Below are 23,182 nucleotides of genomic sequence, written 5' to 3' on the forward strand. Positions count from 1 at the left end.
ATCATGAGTTCAGAGGTCTTGTTTACAAACTGATTTATTTGTTACACAGACAGCGCCGGATGTAGACAACAGGTCCTGGAAGCAGATCTAGTGATTCATAAAATAAATGAAGAGTTTCGCGGCAATCATGTGTTATTTAGACGCTGCATCGTCTGTGTCCCGCTGTGCCCCGTTCACTACCGTTATATGGAGAAGCGGCTCGCAAAAAACCCCCTAATATCTTCCGAAGGACTCCAAATGACACCAAACTTTTCTGGGTGAGTATACGATCATAAAAAATGCCAGAAATAAGGTCCAGGTTGTAAAAAAATTGAACTTTCCCTTTAAGCTACATGACATTTTTCCATTTCACCACCATGGTTGAACCATGAATGAATGAGACATCTATGATCTTTTTCTCATCCAAAGACAGATGAGTCTAGAGGCTCTGCTGGGATTTGAACCCAGGATCTCCTGTTTACTAGACAGGTGCTTTGACCAACTAAGCCACAGGGCCTCCACAACCTCTCACTTACCTCGTCTCAGACATCAAAACAGTAAGACCTTTAAAGCCAAAAAAAACTGAACTTTCCCTTTAAAAAAAAAGAAAGGTTGACATTGAATGTTTCTTAACCAAAGTGAATTCACACATTCCAGTCATAAAGTTCTTCTAAGAGATGTGGACTGCTTGAGAGGGAGGTAATGTCTGATTCTTCTCCTTTTAGTCACTTTAATGCTTTGCTGTTCTTCACTCGTGCCACAAGGTGGGGTACTCCTCCAATTCTTCTTGACCAAATGTGTATTTCTTTACGTGGTGTGTCTGACAGTCAGTTACTTTCCAAGCTTGACCTCACTTAAAAAGATCTCTACTTGGTTTGGGAGACTGTGCATGTAATTCAAGGTGTTGTAAACCAGGCCTGGATCAAACATGCACATACATACACACATCTGTGTGATCTGGAGAATCACAGAACGGCCGGTAGTCCAGGACGGCCGGCGGCCGGCCACACACCACGCAGTCTGTTTTTTGCCCCCGCTAATCTACTGTTTCACACTCCGGTACGGTAGGTGGCAGCAATGCATCTTTAAGTTGGATGCTGCCGCGGCCGTGCCAGGAGAAGAAGAAGAAGAAGTAGTAGTCTACGGAGCACTGAGCCGTACGTCAACGGTGCCGCCATAGTAGTAAATGTAGTAAGTAAGTAAATGGACTTATTTTCATAAAGCGCCTTTCTACAAAGAAATGTATGTTTTACGTCTCATTTATTCATTCACACACGCACTAATATACTTGGGAAACAGTTAGGCACCAAATATATATTCAATTTTCTCAGATGGCAAAAATAAGAACTTTATTGATCCCACATAGGAGTAATTTATGTTATATCAGCTATAGAGAACAAGGTAGTGCTGAAAAACAATATATATCCCCCGTCACAAAAATAAGAAAAATAGAGAAACATATTTTCTCATCAACAAAACATATTTTACATTTTTCAAGTAACAAAATAACATATTTGAACCATTTTTCAGGCAACAAAATAACATGTTTTGTTGATGAGCAAATATGTTTCTCTATTTTTCTTTTGTGAGGGGGAGCACACAGTCACAAGAACACCTGGAAGCATTCATGCTTATGACCACAGAGAAAGATCCTCATGTCCCTTGACAATGACTTGGTCGTAGACAGAGTTGCAGAAAAAAGTGACCTGTTGAAGGAACTCCTTATCCCCAAACATTGAGAAAAATTGTATTTCTGGTTTGTTTTTTTAGGTTAGTATTCAACCTTCATTTCTATGTGAGTATTCAAGTTAAACTGTATATTTACAGCCTCTTTACATTGTGATTTATCATAACTCATACAGTGTTGTGTATTTCAGATACCTGTTTTGCTTTGGTTCAACCAGAGGGACTGCAGTGAGACCTTCATTTCTATGTGAGAGTATTCAAGTTAAACTAGAATACTATGCTCTTAACACATCTGGTCAACATCAGTGCTATTGCTATAATTTGGATGGTATAGTATCATGAGCCACAATTAAGTATTGTGACACTCATGCCAGGCGTTATTGTTGTTGTTCTTGTTGAGTTTCCGCGCCCCGATTGCTTTGGGCCGGGCCTAGTCAAAGTCCCAGGCCGTTTTTTAGTCCCAGTCCGTCCCTGGACACAGGTGATCAGGTGCAGGGGAGCTAGGAGCTGGGAAGCCACACAGTTTTTCAACCGTGCATGGAGTGTGTCCGCATGGTTTGTTCTGTCGCCAGTAGCCTAATGTGTTTTTGATAATACACAAGCTTGTTTTTTAACCTCTCATTCAGCACCCGGGTATTGTAGGTGTTGTTTTTTGAAGCTTTGCACATGTAAAATAAAGTGTTGAACGCAGCTCCCTGTCGGACCACTTTTTTTGGAACCAGCATGAGTTGGAAATGTCTTCAAATTCCCTCACATGGCATTTTTTGTTGTTAGATTGCCATTACAGTTATAATATTTTCATGGTCCTGTGGCAAAATAATTTCACTACTTCTGCTGTGCTTTGAAACAGCTGTGTGTGTCTGGTTTTCTGGGGTTTATAATAACAAGAAAAGAAATACATCTTCACTCTAATGTGTGCTATTACGTGTGCTTCCTCTTCCACTATTCTTCGTGACGTCATCAAAGACATCACATTCTTTGATGACGTTCCAAGGCTCCATGAAAGAGCATTTGAACGCTACGCGTCTGAAGCTGGAGCTGATTTGCTGCAAACGAGGATGAATGTGCACATGTTCCCAAACGTAGCAACAGCGCCCTCTGCTGGTTCATGGCGGTATGGTCGTAAGCGGCAGCTGCGGCTTCACAACTGTCTTCTATACCAGGGGTTCTTAACCTTTCTGACCTTGGGGCCCAATTTCTTCAGTACAGAGTGGCCCGGGGCCCATTAAATATTAAAATTGTATAGCGGGGGTATTCAACTAAAACTTTGTATGTATGTATGTATGTATGTATGTATGTATGTATGTATGTATGTATGTATGTATGTATGTATATATATATATATATATATATATATATATATATATATATATATATATATATATATATATATATATATATATATATATTATGTGTGTGTATATATTCAAGTAGCCTCATAGTTGTATCAACATCTGAGCCTGACTGTTATATTAAAAAAAGTACATTTCAAAAATATTTGCCATGTGTAACTTGAATTACACATATTTTTTTCTCTTAAAAATAAAATTGATTTTATTTTATTTTTCAAATGCTATCTTATTTTATTTCTCTACCAGCAGTTTGAATTTCCCCTTTTCTTTGTTAATTGTCTCAACAAATTTTTATAATAAATGAATATAAACACATTCTAGCAATTGAACAGTTTTGCAGTTTGTCTTTCTTCCCCTTAATCTTATGCCCCCACTTTCTGTCGTTCAGTGAGAGAATTGATCTAATTTCTCCTGCCAGGACTTTAAATCTGGGCTGGATGGTGTCAGGTTCTCATGCACATGTGAAGGTGCTGGTGAACCTGGAACGATATTTAGTTTTAATTATGTTCATTGTGGAGAAAGCTGCTTCACAGCTGTATCTGGACTCAAACATGGGTGTTTTAAGATTTTATTTATTTAAGATATTAAATTAATCAGTTGTCTCAGCGTGTCAGGCTTCATCCGAGCCTGATCAGCTGCGCCCACAGCTCTCCGCGCTGCAGCCCAGTCACTTTCCGATGCTTTTGCAACAACAGTCCAGTCCAGCAGACACCCACGCATCTACCATCCTTCAGCAGTAACGACGGAGCCCGCTGCTGCCCGAGCGGCAGCGGGCTCCGCGGCCGCGGGGACGCGTCGGCTCCCGCTCAGCCGGGCGGCTCCTCCCGCTCTCCGGCCCGCCTCTGCGGGCAGCTCCCCCGGGAGTCTCGTCTCCTTCTCGGCTGCGAGCCCCAGGTCTCGCCGTCCGCCCCAGGTGTCCGCCACGGAGCTGCCGCCGGGCAATCACTGGCAAATCACGCCCCCCTTCCCCTTTCTCATGGTGGCTTCAATTACGTCCGCCTTAAGCCTGAATAATGGTTCCGCGTAAATCGACGCAGAGCCTACGCTGTAGAATCCCTGTTCCTGGTGGATCTAAACGTACTCTGTGCAAAATAAATGATTTTTTCTGTAAATACACACCATTTCTCTTACTATTACACGTACAGCTAGCTGAGTGTCTTCTCCTCATTTGGTCGGGAGTTGCTATGCAGTCCCGCGGCCCTCGCGGCCCACACACACAAAACTGAATTTTTTTTGCGGCCCTCTAGAGGGCGCTCGCGGCCCAACGTTGGGCCGCGGCCCTATGGTTAAGAATCACTGTTCTATACGCACTTACCGAGTGTACTGTCACGTTTGTGTTTGTTTCATCATAACTGAACAACACAAACATCCGTATGCTGTCCTTTGACGACCGAGTTACTCCTTCAAATAAATGGATGGCGCTCCTATACTTTATTTCTTTAGTTCAGCCACTTATAGGCTCTGCAAAGCGATTTAGTCTTTTTCCTATTCACCCGTTCACAGCCTCTTATTTTAGACACTCACAATGTGACAACAACCCCCGGTGAACATGTGGGAGTGAAGTGGGGCGTCTCTAATATGACGTAGGTTTGATATGACGTAGGTTGATATGGCGGTGGAATTCTTGCCTCCTTTGATCCTTTATGACGTCACCAGCAGTATATTTATCTGTAAATATTCCTCTGGACCGAGTCAGTGAGTTATTCACCTTCAGCTTGGTATCTTCTCACTAAGGATGTGGTGGAAACAGTTCTCATTGAGGTTGGTCGTGTTTCTTTTGTTTATTTGCTGGTATTTGGTGGTTTGTCCAGCTCGACATCAGTCCGTCTCCCTGTGTTTGAGTTTTATTTAAAAATCTGGTAAATTTAGCTTTTTTTTTTGTTTCTTTTCTTCTTTATTGTCAATAATCATTTAAAAAAGTACATGGCATAATTACTGTAACTGGTCGATTTAACAACAGCGGCTGGATATATTTTTCCAGTTTTTCCTCCATCCAGTTTCATCTCATCTTTCTGAATATTCATCAGTCCACGTCCTCCTCCGAGGCGCCTCCGCACCAGGAACCGGCGCGTCCAGAACCGCCGCTTATTCCACTTTATCATCAATCGTCGCTTCATTTTATTTTGCCGAATTTGTCGTCCAACCAAGCCTCATGTCATTTTTACACTTCACCATGAATCGACACTTTGTTTAATTTCGCCGATTTTCACAATGCAGGTTTTATATTACTTTTTCAGTTCTGCGTCAATCCAGGTGTCATCTCATTACTCATTTCCACTTCTCTTATTCCAGGCAGCAGTTGAATCCAGGTTTCATTTTGATTTTCAGATTCTTCATCAATTTACTTTTCATATTTTTCTTCCAGTTCCAGTTTGTCATCAATCCAGGTGTCGAATCCTGCTTTTATCTCATCTTTCCAGTTTGTAGTCAATTCAGGTCTTTTTTTCCAGATCTTCATTAATCCTTGTTTCTTTTCATTTTCCCAGTTCTTCGTCAATCAATATTTCATATATATATATATATGTGTGTGTACTGAAGCTGCAATATACATGTGAGTTTTCTAACTGAATGAACATTGGTAGACAAAGGCCTACCTGATCAACACTAGCCATACATGATCAAACTGTTATTTGTCTGGTATGTAAATCACGCACCAAAACTTCATGCTTTCTGCATATGTTTTATTTATACATTTGCTGATCTCAGCAGGATGAAGAATCTTATCACAGAAACTTTTCCAGTAATAAACAAAATTGATCAACAAAAAAAAAAGAATTCCCTCTGCAGACAAACAAATTTACCCACTAGAAGCAGACTGAATAGGTCCCAAAAACATCTCTCCTCCTTTCATTTCCCTGAACATATTGCTGGGCAATATCTTGTCTGTCCAGTTTGTCAAGTCTGTCTTGGTGAATATGGCACACAGCAGTGCCAGTGAGCCTTTTTTGAGTCATTGTTGATCGCAACCATGTTTTTAATCTGCGTAACGCACTGAAGCTGCGCTCTGAGATGGTGCCTTACATTTACATTGGAAGTCGGAACTCGTTGCTCCGAACAACAGAACCTCAGAACTGAGAGCTTCCCAGTTTAAAAAGTGGGACATAATGGAACATGCAATTCGAAAGAAAGGGACAGTTAATGAAATGAAATGAGATCCCCAATGTTTATGCAGGGCCGGTTCTAGAAAATGATGACTACGGCGCATCTCAGATCATGCCTGACACGTTATTCAACACTAAATTATGCATTGTCCCATAATTTCAAGCGTAATGATGGTAGCAAAACAATAATATTTAAAGTGTATTTCAAATGCTTTATTGCAGCAATATTGCTGCAGAACAAAGAAAATGCTACATTTAGTCTGGGCTACCTCACCCATCACACAATCTAGCAACAGAAAATAAAACATAGCATCACAAATAAATATAACCATAAATATACAGGACTGTCTCAGAAAATTAGAATATCGTGATAAAGTCCTTTATTTTCTGTAAAGCAAAAATGTCATACATTCTGGATTCATTAAAAATCAACTGAAATATTGCAAGCCTGTTATTATTTTAATATTGCTGATCATGGCTTACAGCTTAAGAAAACTCAAATATCCTATCTAAAAAAATTTGAATATTCTGGGAATCTTAATCTTAGCCATAGCCGTAAGCCATGATCAGCAATATTAAAATAATAATATTTATTGGGATGAGGCCAGAAAATAAAGGACTATCACAATATTCAAATTTTCTGAGACAGTCCTGTAGATCATATGAATGAATCTGGAAGCAGATCAGTGACGGACATTTATGGTTCCGCGTTGCACCAACGCAAAGCTTACGGCGTAGGATACGCGGATACGCGAACGTACTAGCGCGTCGCCGCGTACCCTACGCCGTAGGCTACGCTGTCGATTTAACGCGGAACCATAAATAATAATTTATTAATAATAATAATTATTATTTATTAATGACCACACAGCCAGGCTGGTGGAATTTGGTCTCAGTACAGCTTCTTGGTACAGGTTCCAACATTACATTTAAACATAAAACATATAACATAAATACATACAGACACACATTTCAAAATACTATAGGCATGCATAATCCTCAGCGATTGGAGTTCAGGATATTGATTGCAGTAGGAATGAAACTGTTTTTGAAGCGGGTTGTGTGTGAGGCAATTGTCCTGTAACGCCTCCCAGTAGTTGGAAGGCATAGTGTGCGGGGTGAGTGGGATCAGATATGATCTTGCAGGCTCTGCGTAGTGACCTTTTTTGGTAGAGTGATTCAAGGGATGGTAGGGGTGAGGCAATGATTTTGGATGCTCTGTTGATGATGCGCTGTAATTTCTTCCGGGAGAGTGAGTCGAGACTGCCGAACCAGACTGTGATGGATGAGGTGAGGATGCTTTCGACGATAGCTGTATAAATGATGATAAATCAGGCTTGACGTGGGCGCAATTGTCAGTTTTCTGCTCGGATCGGGGACCACTATAAATCTGGGGGGGATGGATCGGGGTCATTATAAATTTGGGGGGGACGTGTCCCCCCCGTCCCCAGTGCCATCTGCGCCCTTGTGTAGTGGTCAGTGAGTGTTGATATGGGTAAATGAAACAGTATGTATGGATATGAATGAAAAGAAAAAAGTATATATGGTATTATAATAGTATATATAGTATAAGGTCATATATGAGGTGTACAACATTATTGACATCTCACCCAGAATGAAGCAGATCCAAGTCGTACAGTGAGATGTTTTTTATTCTGTTTTCCATTCATGTGTCCTCTGCCATTGTTGTAGGTTTTAAGAAATGATTATTGAAAATAACTGCAACAAAAAACAAACATAGTTATTAAAAATAAAAACATTAATGTACAGTATCCAGGGAGAAATGTCCAATTAAGATTATAACCAAAGCACAAAGGAGTTATAAATGAAGGTTTAATTTAGCCTCATGGATAGTGTTTGGCAGGGTATTATCTGTGGATCAGTGTGATGCAGGTGATACCCTCTGATTTTGAATTTAATTCTTAGATAAACTAGTTTCAACATCTGGGAGCTAATTTGGGGTTAATGGTATTTGGCTGTGATTATTCCTTGCTATTACAATTATCTCTTTTATTATTTATTTAATTATTATTTTATTGTATATTATACATGTATTATTTTATGTTTATTAATATCATTCTGAATGGTACCTGGTCCTTTGGTATTTAGTTGTGATGTTACATTCATTCAATGGGATCCCTGGCCATTCACCTTTATTATCTCAGTGTCAAACATGCAATGCCCTTAGTCTTCCACTAGAGGGAAGCTCTTGATCCATTTTTGTTAAATTTGTTTCACTGGCCACCAGAGGGGCCCAGATCAATTCAAATGTAATGCTTTATTTCTCCTCCAGAGGTTAAAGTTAAAAGTTAAAAGGTTAAAATAGAATGGAAAATCTGGACGAGAGGGAGGCAAAGCAAATTTCAATGCAGTAGTTTTATATCTGCACTAGAGAATCTAAGGTTTATCAGCTCAAGGTGAAACTGTGGGGAAATACATCCCAGGAGTCAGAGGAGGAATACGGGAGGCAGATTAGGTGGTTTTCTCAGGATGTTGTATCCAGAGATTGGATGCAGGAGAGAAGTGGAAGAGAGCCGAGAGGCCGGTGCAGCTTCAGTGATGCCTTCAGGTCGCCTCGGAAAACAAAAGCCCAACATCGTGACCTCTCCAGTCCCAGTGTGCTCTTATACGGAATAAAGATTTATCAGTAAAAACATGTTCTGCTGGTGACTGGTTACTCTCAACTAAGAATTTCCATCACAGTTGTTAATTTAACATGAATTTCTGGTCAACAGAGTTGATATTTATACAGGTTTTAACCCCTGCAAGACCAACAATCTATCTGACTCTAAAAGCAACTTAAAATTGAGCTTTTCAAAATCGAGACTGTAACATCAGAGACAAACACAGATTACAGAGTTCTGCTTTATTCAGGAGAAAATTCAACAATCCAGCAGTTTTCACTCGTTCCATCATCAGATATTGTAGGATCGTTCAGACTTTAGACATGTTACAATTAGATCACATGATGTTACATTTGACTGGAAAATCTCAAACGTTCCTTTAAAAAGAGGAGGAACAAAAAACAGGAAAAAGGTAGAAGTACATACAACATGTACATACAAATGTAATAATATGTTCCAGGGTTGATTCTAATAAACTTTACTGTTTTGTACATTTTAACACAAGTTTGGACCATTCCCACATTTGTGAAAGAAAAGCAGAGAGAGATAGATTGTCCATTGTCCATTGCTTATCATCATAAAAAAAAGAAACACAACATCTACCTTAATTTCAGGATCCTGTCAATGGAAATGATAATTACGTCTCCATGACAACAGGCAATGAAAATATGACTTATTTATGACTAAACCAAAAAAACCCAAATAATATGGTCATCAATTCCATTGAAGAAGATATGATGTCATCAAGTTATGATGTCATTAATTCCATTGAAGAAGATATGATGTCATCAAGTTATGATGTCATTAATTCCATTGAAGAAGATATGATGTCATCAAGTTATGATGTCATTAATTCCATTGAAGAATATATGATGTCATCAATTCCATTAACATTCCATTCCATCAACAAGCTTGTAACAGAGTTTATAAATAGAACTCCTTCTTACTAGTTCTCATCACATCTTTTGACAATGCCACGCAGACGCAGACAGAGCTCTCGCCCCGTCCGCAGGCGCCGGAGAGTCCGTAGGACCCGCGTCGCCCGCATACGCAGGAGAGCTGTCCGACGCAGACGCTGAAGGTCAACAGATGATGGAGGGAATCCTGAAAAAATACATCAAAATAAATAATGAACAAAAATAACGTAAAAAAAAACAAAAAACAAACCCAAACCCTGATCGTAGTCACTTGAACCTGTTTTGTATTGGTTCAAGTGACCTGTAAAGAGTGAATGTGAGGTAGGACACTAGAACTCACTGTTCTAGAGGTTGTGGAGGCCCTGTGGCTTAGTTGGTCAAAGCACCTGTCTAGTAAACAGGAGATCCTGGGTTCAAATCCCAGCAGAGCCTCTAGACTCATCTGTGTATTGATGAGAAAAAGATTATAGATGTCTCATTCATCCATGGTTCAACCATGGTGGTGAAATGGAAAAATGACATGTAGCTTAAACAAAATAAAGGCACATTGAATGTTTCTTAACCAAAGTTATTTCACACATTCAAGTTCTTCGAAGAGATGTGGACTGCTTGAGAGGGAGGTAATGTCTGGTTCTTCTCCTTTTAGTCACTTTAATGCTTTGCTGTTCTTCACTCGTGCCACAAGGTGGGGTACTCCTCCAATTCTTCTTGACCAAATGTGTATTTCTTTACGTGGTGTGTCTGACAGTCAGTTACTTTCCAAGTTTGACCTCGCTTAAAAAGGTCAAGGACAAGTTTCACAAATACACAGAACAATTCACACGTGCGTAGGACAAGATATACAAATGTATTTTTGAGGCACACACAAATATAACCTGATTTACAAATGTTTTTTTGTCTGTGAGCTGCGCTGGATTTGCGTGGGACTTTTAAGACTTCCCTGACGTGATCAATCCAAAAATACGTTTTTTTTTAACACAGAAGGATCTGCAACCAATCAGATGTCTTCCTTTGTTTCAGCCAATCATAAGAGCCCACGTGGGGGACGCAGAGCAGTGGATAAAACACGACTTACTCTAAACCAATCAGATTAAAGGGGCGGATACACCTGCCGTTTGAACTGCGTTAGCGCCGTTCGGTTAGAAAAGTGATTCAATATATGGAGTTGGTGGAGTAAAGATAAATAAACAAGACAGCAAACAGGATGGAGAGGAGATCACTCTTCTGCTTTTCTTGTGATCTCGGTAAAGAAAACAGCGTGATCAGAGATGGTTTGTCGGGCCGTTCAACCAGAGCCGTCGGGAGAGCTCTTCGTTCTGCCGATGCAGCAACCGATGACAAAAATACATTTGTGTATCTTGTCTTACGCACGTGTGAATTGTCCTGTGCATTTGTGAAACGGTGTGTGCATTTGTGAAACGGTGTGTGCATTTGCGGATCGGTGTGTGCATTTGTGCATTTTGTCCTGTGCATTTGTGAAATGGTGTGTGCATTTGCGAATTATGAGACCGTTCTAGCTCCATACTGTTTTGATGTCTGAGACGAGGTAAGTGAGAGGTTGTGGAGGCCCTTTGGCTTAGTTGGTCAAAGCACCTGTCTAGTAAACAGGAGATCCTGGGTTCAAATCCCAGCAGAGCCTCTAGACTCATCTGTGTTTGGATGAGAAAAAGATGATAGACGTCTCATTCATCCATGGTGGTGAAATGGAAAAATGACAGGTAGCTTCAAAATAAAGAAAGGCATATTGAAGGTTTCTTAACCAAAGTTAATTCACACATTCCAGTCTTAAAGTTCTTCTAAGAGAAGTGGACTGCTTGAGAGGGAGGTAATGTCTGGTTCTTCTCCTTTAAAGGGGACATATTATGGCATTTAATGTATATTTTAAATAGGCTTTGAATGTCTTAAAAACAATTTTAAGCTTGTTTTTTCTACATAAATCAGAAATTCAGCCTGTGGGCCGTGTCTATAGTTTTACCGCTTCTAACCCCTTTGTCTGTGCTCCATCCTAAGGGAAGGGGGGGGTATGATAATGAGGCTCTGCGCTGATTGGCTGCTTGAATGACGTGTAGGAGGGGAGGAGACAAAGCGTTGCTCCGGGCAGCGGCTGCGTAGCAAAGCGTGTCCACGGTTCTGCGTTAAATCGACGTGTACCCTACGCCGTAGGCTCTGTGTTGGTGTAACGCGGAACCATAAATCAGCCTTTAGTTCCCTGAAGAGGGATCGGGTCACCTCGTCTTCACACTAATTCACACAGGAAGACTGAATTTAATTTTAAACCCCCTCTTTCCTGGTTTAAATCGTTGGACTCATATGTTTCAAAATTTCTGTGGAAAAATAAAACTCCACGTATTAGTTTAAAGACATTGCAAAAATCCAAAGAATATAGAGGTTTAGAGTTACCTAATTTTCAGTATTACTTCATAGCCAATAAATTACAGTATATTGTAAAATGGTCAAAAGATCATCCTTTAGATAGTCAATGGCTGGACTCAGAGCAAGTTTTTTGTAACGAACTAGAAATCTCAGAGTTACCATTCATTAGTCAAAGTATCAAACATCATCAATGTTTCAAAAGCATTAATATTAGCACAACTTTATCAGCTTGGTGGGAATTTCTTAAAGTAGCTAAAATTTCACTTTTTCCATGTGACCGTACACCCATATTGAACAACCCAGACATCGTGAAAAATGATAAAAAGATGGTTAATTTCGTTCAATGGAGAGATCAAGGAATACGGTATTTACGGCACGTAATTGTAGGAGGACAGTTTGTACCTTTCAATACACTTATTGTTCAATACGGAGTTAGCAGGAATACATTTTTAGAGTATCAACAACTTAAGGCCATAATAAATAAAACATACAAAATTAGCCAATTAGATTTACAACTTCCCGCTAAGATAATAGATTTATTGAATCTAAGCACTTTAAAGTTGTTATCAAAACTCTACAGGTTAGTGTCTAAACTGGACGATTCAGTCTCTCTCCCGATCTCCAAGTGGGAGGCGGATCTCTCTCTTAATACCGACCAGTTTTCTTGGTCACAAATATGCTTAAATACGTTTACTATGACTAAAAACCCAAACCTACAACTTATACAGTACAAAGTTCTTCATAGAATACATTATACTGGACAAAGGATGTTCCAGATGGGCTTTGTCACCTCTAATATCTATATTCACAGTGCACAGAGAACACTCCTGATAATTATATGCATGCTTTATGGTTCTGTACACCGGTACAGAGGTTCTGGAAGGAGATTTGTGAGGATTTATCCACATGGATCAACCACAGAATCCCAGTGTGCCCCACGGTATGTATATTAGGTCACCTGGGAGACACTCAAATAGAACCTAATTGGACACACCGGGTTCTCACTGCCTTATGTATCGCAAAGAAAACCATTCTAGTAAATTGGAAACAAAAATCCAGGTTATGTATCAACCATTTTAGGAATCTTTTATCAGATCATATTAGTAGTGAGATAATGTCTGCCTCCACTGAACAACATTCGGCTGAATTGCACTCTCTGTGGTCCCCTATTATTGGCTTCGTTACCTAGTGGGGGCGGGGGGGGTGGTGATCTCGTAGCCCTTGGGGTTGGGGGTCGGCTTGGGGGGTCTGGGGCGCGGGCCTCCGGTGGCCCCTGCGGGGCGGTGGGGGGGGGCCGCGGGGCCCTGTCCCTGGCCGGTGGGGGCCTTGGGGGCCTGTGGGGGGGGTTGCCTCATGGCGGTGGGGGGGGTGGCTGGGGGGGCTCGGGCGGGGGGCTGTGGCTTGGGCGTCTCCGGGTCTCTTTCTTTATTTTCTATGACATCATCACTGTTATGAAGTAAAAACTAAACCAAAAACCCCAAATAATATGGTCATCAATTCCATTGAAGAAGATATGATGTCATCAAGTTATGATGTCATTAATTCCATTGAAGAAGATATGATGTCATCAAGTTATGATGTCATTAATTCCATTGAAGAAGATATGATGTCATCAAGTTATGATGTCATTATTTCCATTTAAGAATATATGATGTCATCAAGTTATGATGTCATTAATTCCATTGAAGAAGAAATGATGTCATCAATTCCATGAACCATTCCATTCCATCAACAAGCTTGTAACAGAGTTTATAAATAGAACTACTTCTTACTAGTTCTCATCACATCTTTTGACAATGCCACGCAGACGCAGACAGAGCTCTCGCCCCGTCCGCAGGCGCCGGAGAGTCCGTAGGACCCGCGTCGCCCGCAGACGCAGGAGAGTTGTCCGACGCAGACGCTGAAGGTCAACAGATGATGGAGGGAATCCTGAATGAATGATTTAAAAAAGGAAAAAATACATAAAAATAAATCATGAAAAAAAAAATAACGTAAAAAAAAAACAAAAAACAAACACAAACCCTGATCTTAGTCACTTGAACCTGTTTTGTATTGGTTCAAGTGACCTGTAAAAAGTGAATGTGAGGTAGGACACTAGAACTCACTATTCTAGAGGTTGTGGAGGCCCTGTGGCTTACAGTTTTTCTCTATTGCCAAAACACAAAACCCAGTACTCTAAACCAAATGACCAGTTGCCTAAACACATTTAGTAAAACTACCCCCCTTTTGTCACAACCACAAACACAATTCACCTGTAGACACTGTTCACAAAACCCATCCCCTTTTTCTCAAAACTCTAAACACATTTTACCGTGCTAAAACACATTTTGCATATAACTCTGCTCCAATATGCATTGTGAAGCTCATGTGATGCAAAATGCTACCCACAATCAGCAAAATTTGAACACAATGAACATACCTGGTTTCAATCAGTAAACACAACTACTCATAATTGAAAACACCTATTGCAAATGATGTGACCACACCTATATAAGTCAGTGCAGTTTGCTGAAGGCTCAAAAACAAAAATGGATGATCAAGACAGAAGAAGAGGAGTTCGTGTCAGAGGAGGGAGAGGAGCAGGTCAAGGAGGGAGAGGAGCAGGTCAAGGAGGGAGAGGAGCAGGTCGAGGAGGGAGAGGAGTGGGCCGAGGAGTGGGCCAAAGAGGACAAGAAGCAGTCCAAAGAGGAGCAGGCCAAGGATGGAGAGGAGAAGGATGTGTGTCTGCCACCCTACTCTCCGTTCCTAAACCCAATAGAGGAGTTCTTCTCATCATGGCGGTGGAAGGTCTATGACCGCCAACCTTACACCAGAGAGAACCTTCTCAGGGCTATGGACCTGGCCTGTGATGATGTGGCTGTGGAGGTGTTCCAAAGCTGGGTGTGGCATGCCAGGGCATTCTTCCCACGTTGTTTGGCTATGGACAATATTGCCTGTGACGTTGATGAGGTCCTGTGGCCCGACCCAGCCCGACGTGATGACGCCCCATGATTTCGGTGTCAACATACAACATACTGTGTCAATTTTCAAACGTACTGTAGTAAAAGAAATCGCACCCTGAACATTGTGTTCTCAATTGTTACTTTACTGTATCTATTGTGTGTAATGGATCCTCTATGGAGTTTACAGTACTCATTTTTGCATTGAGTTGTGATATTACTGCATTTTCTGCATTTTGTCACTATTCCCATGAAATGCACAAATCTATAGTTACTGTAATGCTGAAAACATATTTGAGAATAAATAAGGGTTGCTCAAATGCATCCTGGCACATGTGAAACTGTAAAAAGAACAGTCTCACACTGTGAACATTGTGTTTTCAATTTTTTTGGTAATGTGGTTAATGATGCTCAGTAGTGTTTACATTTCTGCAAGCCTTGAGTGGTATTTTGGTGTCAGAGTTTGCTTTTGAGCATATGAGGAACTGTTTTGGTGTGATGGGTTGGTTTTTGAGCATATGAGCAGCTGTTTTGGTGTGATGGGTTGGTTTTTGAGCATATGAGCAGCTGTTTTGGTGTGATGGGTTGGTTTTTGAGCATATGAGCAACTGTTTTGGTGTGATGGGTTGGTTTTGAAAAGAAACTGTGAGGTTTAGTGTACGTAGCTTTAGAAAAGTGTTTTGTGTTTAGAGTTTTGTGAAAAGTGAGGGCAGTATCGTGAAATGTGTTTAAGCAATAGAGAAAAACTGTAGTTGGTCAAAGCACCTGTCTAGTAAACAGGAGATCCTGGGTTCAAATCCCAGCAGAGCCTCTAGACTCATCTGTCTTTGGATGAGAAAAAGATGATAGATGTCTCATTCATTCATGGTTAAACCATGGTGGTGAAATGAAAAAATGACATGTAGCTTAAACAAAATAAAGGCACATTGAATGTTTCTTACCCAAAGTTAATTCGCACATTCAAGTTCTTCTAAGAGATGTGGACTGCTTGAGAGGGAGGTAATGTCTGGTTCTTCTCCTTTTAGTCACTTTAATGCTTTGCTGTTCTTCACTCGTGCCACAAGGTGGGGTACTCCTCCAATTCTTCTTGACCAAATGTGTATTTCTTTATGTGGTGTGTCTGACAGTCAGTTACTTTCCAAGTTTGACCTCGCTTAAAAAGGTCAAGGACAAGTTTCACAAATACACAGAACAATTCACACGTGCGTAGGACAAGATATACAAATGTATTTTTGATGCACACACAAATATAACCGGATTTACAAACGTTTTTTTGTCTGTGAGCTGCGCTGGATTTGCGTGGGACTTTTAAGACTTCCCTGACGTGATCAATCCAAAAATACGTTTTTTTTAAACACAGAAGGATCTTCAACCAATCAGATGTCTTCCTTTGTTTCAGCCAATCATAAGAGCCCACGTGGGGGACGCAGAGCAGTGGATAAAACACGACTTACTCTAAACCAATCAGATTAAAGGGGCGGATACACCTGCCGTTTGAACTGCGTTAGCGCCGTTCGGTTAGAAAAGTGATTCAATATATGGAGTTGGTGAAGTAAAGATAAATAAACAAGAACGCAAACAGGATGGAGAGGAGATCACTCTTCTGCTTTTCTTGTGATCTCGGTAAAGAAAACAGCGCGATCAGAGATGGTTTGTCGGGCCGTTCAACCAGAGCCGTCGGGAGAGCTCTTCGTTCTGCCAATGCAGCAACCGATGACAAAAATACATTTGTGTATCTTGTCTTACGCACGTGTGAAATGTCCTGTGCATTTGTGAAACGGTGTGTGCATTTGTGAAACGGTGTGTGCATTTGCGGATCGGTGTGTGCATTTGTGCATTTTGTCCTGTGCATTTGTGAAATGGTGTGTGCATTTGCGAATTATGAGACCGTTCTAGCTCCATACTGTTTTGATGTCTGAGACGAGGTAAGTGAGAGGTTGTGGAGGCCCTGTGGCTTAGTTGGTCAAAGCACCTGTCTAGTAAACAGGAGATCCTGGGTTCAAATCCCAGCAGAGCCTCTAGACTCATCTGTGTTTGGATGAGAAAAAGATGATAGACGTCTCATTCATCCATGGTGGTGAAATGGAAAAATGACATGTAGCTTCAAAATAAAGAAAGGCATATTGAAGGTTTCTTAACCAAAGTTAATTCACACATTCCAGTCTCAAAGTTCTTCTAAGAGAAGTGGACTGCTTGAGAGGGAGGTAATGTCTGGTTCTTCTCCTTTAAAGGGGACATATTATGGCATTTAATGTATATTTTAAATAGGCTTTGAATGTCTTAAAAACAATTTTAAGCTTGTTTTTTCTACATAAATCAGAAATTCAGCCTGTGGGCCGTGTCTATAGTTTTACCGCTTCTAACCCCTTTGTCTGTGCTCCATTCTAAGGGAAGGGGGGGGTATGATAATGAGGCTCTGCGCTGATTGGCTGCTTGAATGACGTGTAGGAGGGGAGGAGACAAAGCGTTGCTCCGGGCAGCGGCTGCGTAGCAAAGCGTGTCCACGGTTCTGCGTTAAATCGACGTGTACCCTACGCCGTAGACTCTGTGTTGGTGTAACGCGGAACCATAAATCAGCCTTTAGTTCCCTGAAGAGGGAACGGGTCACCTCGTCTTCACACTAATTCACACAGGAAGACTGAATTTAATTTTAAACCCCCTCTTTCCTGGTTTAAATCGTTGGACTCATATGTTTCAAAATTTCTGTGGAAAAATAAAACTCCACGTATTAGTTTAAAGACATTGCAAAAATCCAAAGAATATGGAGGTTTAGAGTTACCTAATTTTCAGTATTACTTCATAGCCAATAAATTACAGTATATTGTAAAATGGTCAAAAGATCATCCTTTAGATAGTCAATGGCTGGACTCAGAGCAAGTGTTTTGTAATGAACTAGAAATCTCAGAGTTACCATTCATTAGTCAAAGTATCAAACATCATCAATGTTTCAAAAGCATTAATATTAGCACAACTTTATCAGCTTGGTGGGAATTTCTTAAAGTAGCTAAAATTTCACTTTTTCCATGTGACCGTACACCCATATGGAACAACCCAGACATCGTGAAAAATGATAAAAAGATGGTTAATTTCGTTCAATGGAGAGATCAAGGAATACGGTATTTACAGCACGTAATTGTAGGAGGACAGTTTGTACCTTTCAATACACTTATTGTTCAATACGGAGTTAGCAGGAATACATTTTTAGAGTATCAACAACTTAAGGCCATAATAAATAAAACATACAAAATTAGCCAATTAGATTTACAACTTCCCCCTAAGATAACAGATTTATTGAATCTAAGCTCTTTAAAGTTGTTATCAAAACTCTACAGGTTAGTGTCTAAACTGGACGATTCAGTCTCTCTCCCGACCTCCAAGTGGGAGGCGGATCTCTCTCTTAATACCGACCAGTTTTCTTGGTCACAAATATGCTTAAATACGTTTACTATGACTAAAAACCCAAACTTACAACTTATACAGTACAAAGTTCTTCATAGAATACATTATACTGGACAAAGGATGTTCCAGATGGGCTTTGTCACCTCTAATATCTGTTCACAGTGCACAGAGAACACCCCAGATAATTATATGCATGCTTTATGGTTCTGTACACCGGTACAGAGGTTCTGGAAGGAGATTTGTGAGGATTTATCCACATGGATCAACCACAGAATCCCAGTGTGCCCCACGGTATGTATATTAGGTCACCTGGGAGACACTCAAATAGAACCTAATTGGACACACCGGCTTCTCACTGCCTTATGTATCGCAAAGAAAACCATTCTAGTAAATTGGAAACAAAAATCCAGGTTATGTATCAACCATTTTAGGAATCTTTTATCAGATCATATTAGTAGTGAGATAATGTCTGCCTCCACTGAACAACATTCGGCTGAATTGCACTCTCTGTGGTCCCCTATTATTGGCTTCGTTACCTAGTGGGGGCGGGGAGGTGGTGATCTCGTAGCCCTTGGGGTTGGGGGTCGGCTTGGGGGGTCTGGGGCGCGAGCCTCCGGTGGCCCCTGCGGGGCGGTGGGGGGGGCCGCGGGGCCCTGTCCCTGGCCGGTGGGGGCCTTGGGGGCCTGTGGGGGGGGTTGCCTCATGGCGGTGGGGGGGGTGGCTGGGGGGGCTGTGGCTTGGGCGTCTCCGGGTCTCTTTCTTTTTTTTTTTTTCTGAAGTAAAAACTAAACCAAAAACCCCAAATAATATGGTCATCAATTCCATTGAAGAAGATATGATGTCATCAAGTTATGATGTCATTAATTCCATTTAAGAATATATGATGTCATCAATTCCATGAACCATTCCATTCCATCAACAAGCTTGTAACAGAGTTTATAAATAGAACTCCTTCTTACTAGTTCTCATCACATCTTTTGACAATGCCACGCAGACGCAGACAGAGCTCTCGCCCCGTCCGCAGGCGCCGGAGAGTCCGTAGGACCCGCGTCGCCCGCAGACGCAGGAGAGTTGTCCGACGCAGACGCTGAAGGTCAACAGATGATGGAGGGAATCCTGAATGAATGATTTAAAAAAGGAAAAAAATACATAAAAATAAATCATGAAAAAAAAAATAACGTAAAAAAAAACAAACACAAACCCTGATCTTAGTCGCTTGAACCTGTTTTGTATTGGTTCAAGTGACCTGTAAAAAGTGAATGTGAGGTAGGACACTAGAACTTACTGTTCTAGAGGTTGTGGAGGCCCTGTGGCTTAGTTGGTCAAAGCACCTGTCTAGTAAACAGGAGATCCTGGGTTCAAATCCCAGCAGAGCCTCTAGACTCATCTGTCTTTGGATGAGAAAAAGATGATAGACGTCTCATTCATCCATGGTGGTGAAATGGAAAAATGACAGGTAGCTTCAAAATAAAGAAAGGCATATTGAAGGTTTCTTAACCAAAGTTAATTCACACATTCCAGTCTCAAAGTTCTTCTAAGAGAAGTGGACTGCTTGAGAGGGAGGTAATGTCTGGTTCTTCTCCTTTAAAGGGGACATATTATGGCATTTAATGTATATTTTAAATAGGCTTTGAATGTCTTAAAAACAATTTTAAGCTTGTTTTTTCTACATAAATCAGAAATTCAGCCTGTGGCTGAATTTCCGTGTCTATAGTTTTACCGCTTCTAACCCCTTTGTCTGTGCTCCATTCTAAGGGAAGGGGGGGGTATGATAATGAGGCTCTGCGCTGATTGGCTGCTTGAATGACGTGTAGGAGGGGAGGAGACAAAGCGTTGCTCCGGGCAGCGGCTGCGTAGCAAAGCGTGTCCACGGTTCTGCGTTAAATCGACGTGTACCCTACGCCGTAGGCTCTGTGTTGGTGTAACGCGGAACCATAAATCAGCCTTTAGTTCCCTGAAGAGGGAACGGGTCACCTCGTCTTCACACTAATTCACACAGGAAGACTGAATTTAATTTTAAACCCCCTCTTTCCTGGTTTAAATCGTTGGACTCATATGTTTCAAAATTTCTGTGGAAAAATAAAACTCCACGTATTAGTTTAAAGACATTGCAAAAATCCAAAGAATATGGAGGTTTAGAGTTACCTAATTTTCAGTATTACTTCATAGCCAATAAATTACAGTATATTGTAAAATGGTCAAAAGATCATCCTTTAGATAGTCAATGGCTGGACTCAGAGCAAGTGTTTTGTAATGAACTAGAAATCTCAGAGTTACCATTCATTAGTCAAAGTATCAAACATCATCAATGTTTCAAAAGCATTAATATTAGCACAACTTTATCAGCTTGGTGGGAATTTCTTAAAGTAGCTAAAATTTCACTTTTTCCATGTGACCGTACACCCATATGGAACAACCCAGACATCGTGAAAAATGATAAAAAGATGGTTAATTTCGTTCAATGGAGAGATCAAGGAATACGGTATTTACAGCACGTAATTGTAGGAGGACAGTTTGTACCTTTCAATACACTTATTGTTCAATACGGAGTTAGCAGGAATACATTTTTAGAGTATCAACAACTTAAGGCCATAATAAATAAAACATACAAAATTAGCCAATTAGATTTACAACTTCCCCCTAAGATAACAGATTTATTGAATCTAAGCACTTTAAAGTTGTTATCAAAACTCTACAGGTTAGTGTCTAAACTGGACGATTCAGTCTCTCTCCCGACCTCCAAGTGGGAGGCGGATCTCTCTCTTAATACCGACCAGTTTTCTTGGTCACAAATATGCTTAAATACGTTTACTATGACTAAAAACCCAAACTTACAACTTATACAGTACAAAGTTCTTCATAGAATACATTATACTGGACAAAGGATGTTCCAGATGGGCTTTGTCACCTCTAATATCTGTTCACAGTGCACAGAGAACACCCCAGATAATTATATGCATGCTTTATGGTTCTGTACACCGGTACAGAGGTTCTGGAAGGAGATTTGTGAGGATTTATCCACATGGATCAACCACAGAATCCCAGTTTGCCCCACGGTATGTATATTAGGTCACCTGGGAGACACTCAAATAGAACCTAATTGGACACACCGGCTTCTCACTGCCTTATGTATCGCAAAGAAAACCATTCTAGTAAATTGGAAACAAAAATCCAGGTTATGTATCAACCATTTTAGGAATCTTTTATCAGATCATATTAGTAGTGAGATAATGTCTGCCTCCACTGAACGGCTGAATTGCACTCTCTGTGGTCCCCTATTATTGGCTTTGTTACCTAGTGGGGGCGGGGGGGTGGTGATCTCGTAGCCCTTGGGGTTGGGGGTCGGCTTGGGGGGTCTGGGGCGCGGGCCTCCGGTGGCCCCTGGGGGGCGGTGGGGGGGGGCCGCGGGGCCCTGTCCCTGGCCGGTGGGGGCCTTGGGGGCCTGTGGGGGGGGTTGCCTCATGGCGGTGGGGGGGGTGGCTGGGGGGGCTGTGGCTTGGGCGTCTCCGGGTCTCTTTCTTTTTTTTTTTTTCTGAAGTAAAAACTAAACCCATCCATCCATCCATCCATCCATTGTCCACCGCATTATCCGAGTCCGGGTCGCGGGGGCAGCAGTCGGAGCAGGGATCCCCAGACTTCCCTCTCCCTGGACACCTCCTCCAGCTCTTCCGGGGGGACTCCAAGGCGTTCCCAGGCCAGCCGAGCGACGTAGTCACTCCAGCGTGTCCTGGGTCTTCCTCGGGGCCTCCTCCCGGTGGGACATGCCCGGAACACCTCACGAGGGAGGCGTCCAGGGGGCATCCTATACAGGTGCCCGAGCCACCTCAGCTGGCTCCTCTCGATGTGGAGGAGCAGCGGCTCTACTCCGAGCTCCTCCCGGGTGACAGAGCTCCTCACCCTATCTCTAAGGGAGCGCCCCGCCACCCTGCGGAGGAAACTCATTTCGGCCGCTTGTATCCGGGATCCCGTTCTTTCGGTCATGACCCAGAGTTCATGACCATAGGTGAGGGTGGGAACGTAGATCGACCGGTAAACTGAGAGCTTTGCCTTTCGGCTCAGCTCCCTCTTCACCACGACGGACCGATACAATGACCGCATTACTGCGGCCGCCGCACCGATCCGCCTGTCGATCTCGCGCTCCGTTCTCCCCTCACTCGTGAACAAGACCCCAAGATACTTGAACTCCTCCACCTGAGGCAGGAACTCTCCCCCGACCTGGAGGGTGCAAGCCACCTTTTTCCGGTCGAGAACCATGGCCTCAGACTTAGAGGTGCTGATTCTCATCCCAGCTGCTTCACACTCGGCTGCAAACCGCCCCAGTGCATGCTGAAGGTCCTGGCTCGAGGGAGCCAACAAGACCACATCATCTGCAAAAAGCAGAGATGAAATCAAGTGGCTCCCGAACCGTACCCCCTCCGGCCCCTGGCTGCGCCTAGAAATTCTGTCCATAAAAATAATGAACAGAACCGGTGACAAAGGGCAGCCCTGCCGGAGTCCAACACGCACCGGGAACAGGTCTGACTTACTGCCGGCAATGCGAACCAAGCTCCTGCTCCGGTCATACAGGGACCGTACAGCCCTCAGCAGAGGGCCTCCGACCCCATACTCTCGGAGCACCCCCCACAGGATGCCACGTGGGACACGGTCGAAAGCCTTCTCCAAGTCCACAAAACACATGTGGACTGGTTGGGCAAACTCCCATGCGCCCTCGAGCACCCTGCGGAGGGTGTAGAGCTGGTCCAGTGTTCCACGACCGGGACGAAAACCGCATTGTTCCTCTTGAATCCGAGGTTCGACTATCGGCCGAATTCT

General features: G+C 42.1%; 5 non-coding genes across 5 annotated transcripts; 4 read left to right on the forward strand and 1 right to left on the reverse strand.

The window, feature by feature from the left end:
• Positions 1–422: 422 nt before the first annotated feature.
• trnat-agu (transfer RNA threonine (anticodon AGU)) lies at positions 423–496 on the reverse strand. The gene has a single exon. It is a non-coding gene; the product is annotated as a tRNA-Thr (tRNA).
• A 9,521-nt stretch (positions 497–10,017) lies between these two features.
• On the forward strand, positions 10,018–10,091 carry trnat-agu (transfer RNA threonine (anticodon AGU)). The gene has a single exon. It is a non-coding gene; the product is annotated as a tRNA-Thr (tRNA).
• Positions 10,092–11,224: 1,133 nt separating this feature from the next.
• On the forward strand, positions 11,225–11,298 carry trnat-agu (transfer RNA threonine (anticodon AGU)). The gene has a single exon. It is a non-coding gene; the product is annotated as a tRNA-Thr (tRNA).
• A 5,617-nt stretch (positions 11,299–16,915) lies between these two features.
• On the forward strand, positions 16,916–16,989 carry trnat-agu (transfer RNA threonine (anticodon AGU)). The gene has a single exon. It is a non-coding gene; the product is annotated as a tRNA-Thr (tRNA).
• A 2,684-nt stretch (positions 16,990–19,673) lies between these two features.
• On the forward strand, positions 19,674–19,747 carry trnat-agu (transfer RNA threonine (anticodon AGU)). Its single transcript has one exon. It is a non-coding gene; the product is annotated as a tRNA-Thr (tRNA).
• The last annotated feature ends 3,435 nt before the right edge of the window (positions 19,748–23,182 follow it).

Source organism: Cololabis saira, chromosome 11 (assembly GCF_033807715.1).
Source record: "Cololabis saira isolate AMF1-May2022 chromosome 11, fColSai1.1, whole genome shotgun sequence".
Classification (NCBI taxonomy): Eukaryota; Metazoa; Chordata; class Actinopteri; order Beloniformes; family Belonidae; genus Cololabis; species Cololabis saira.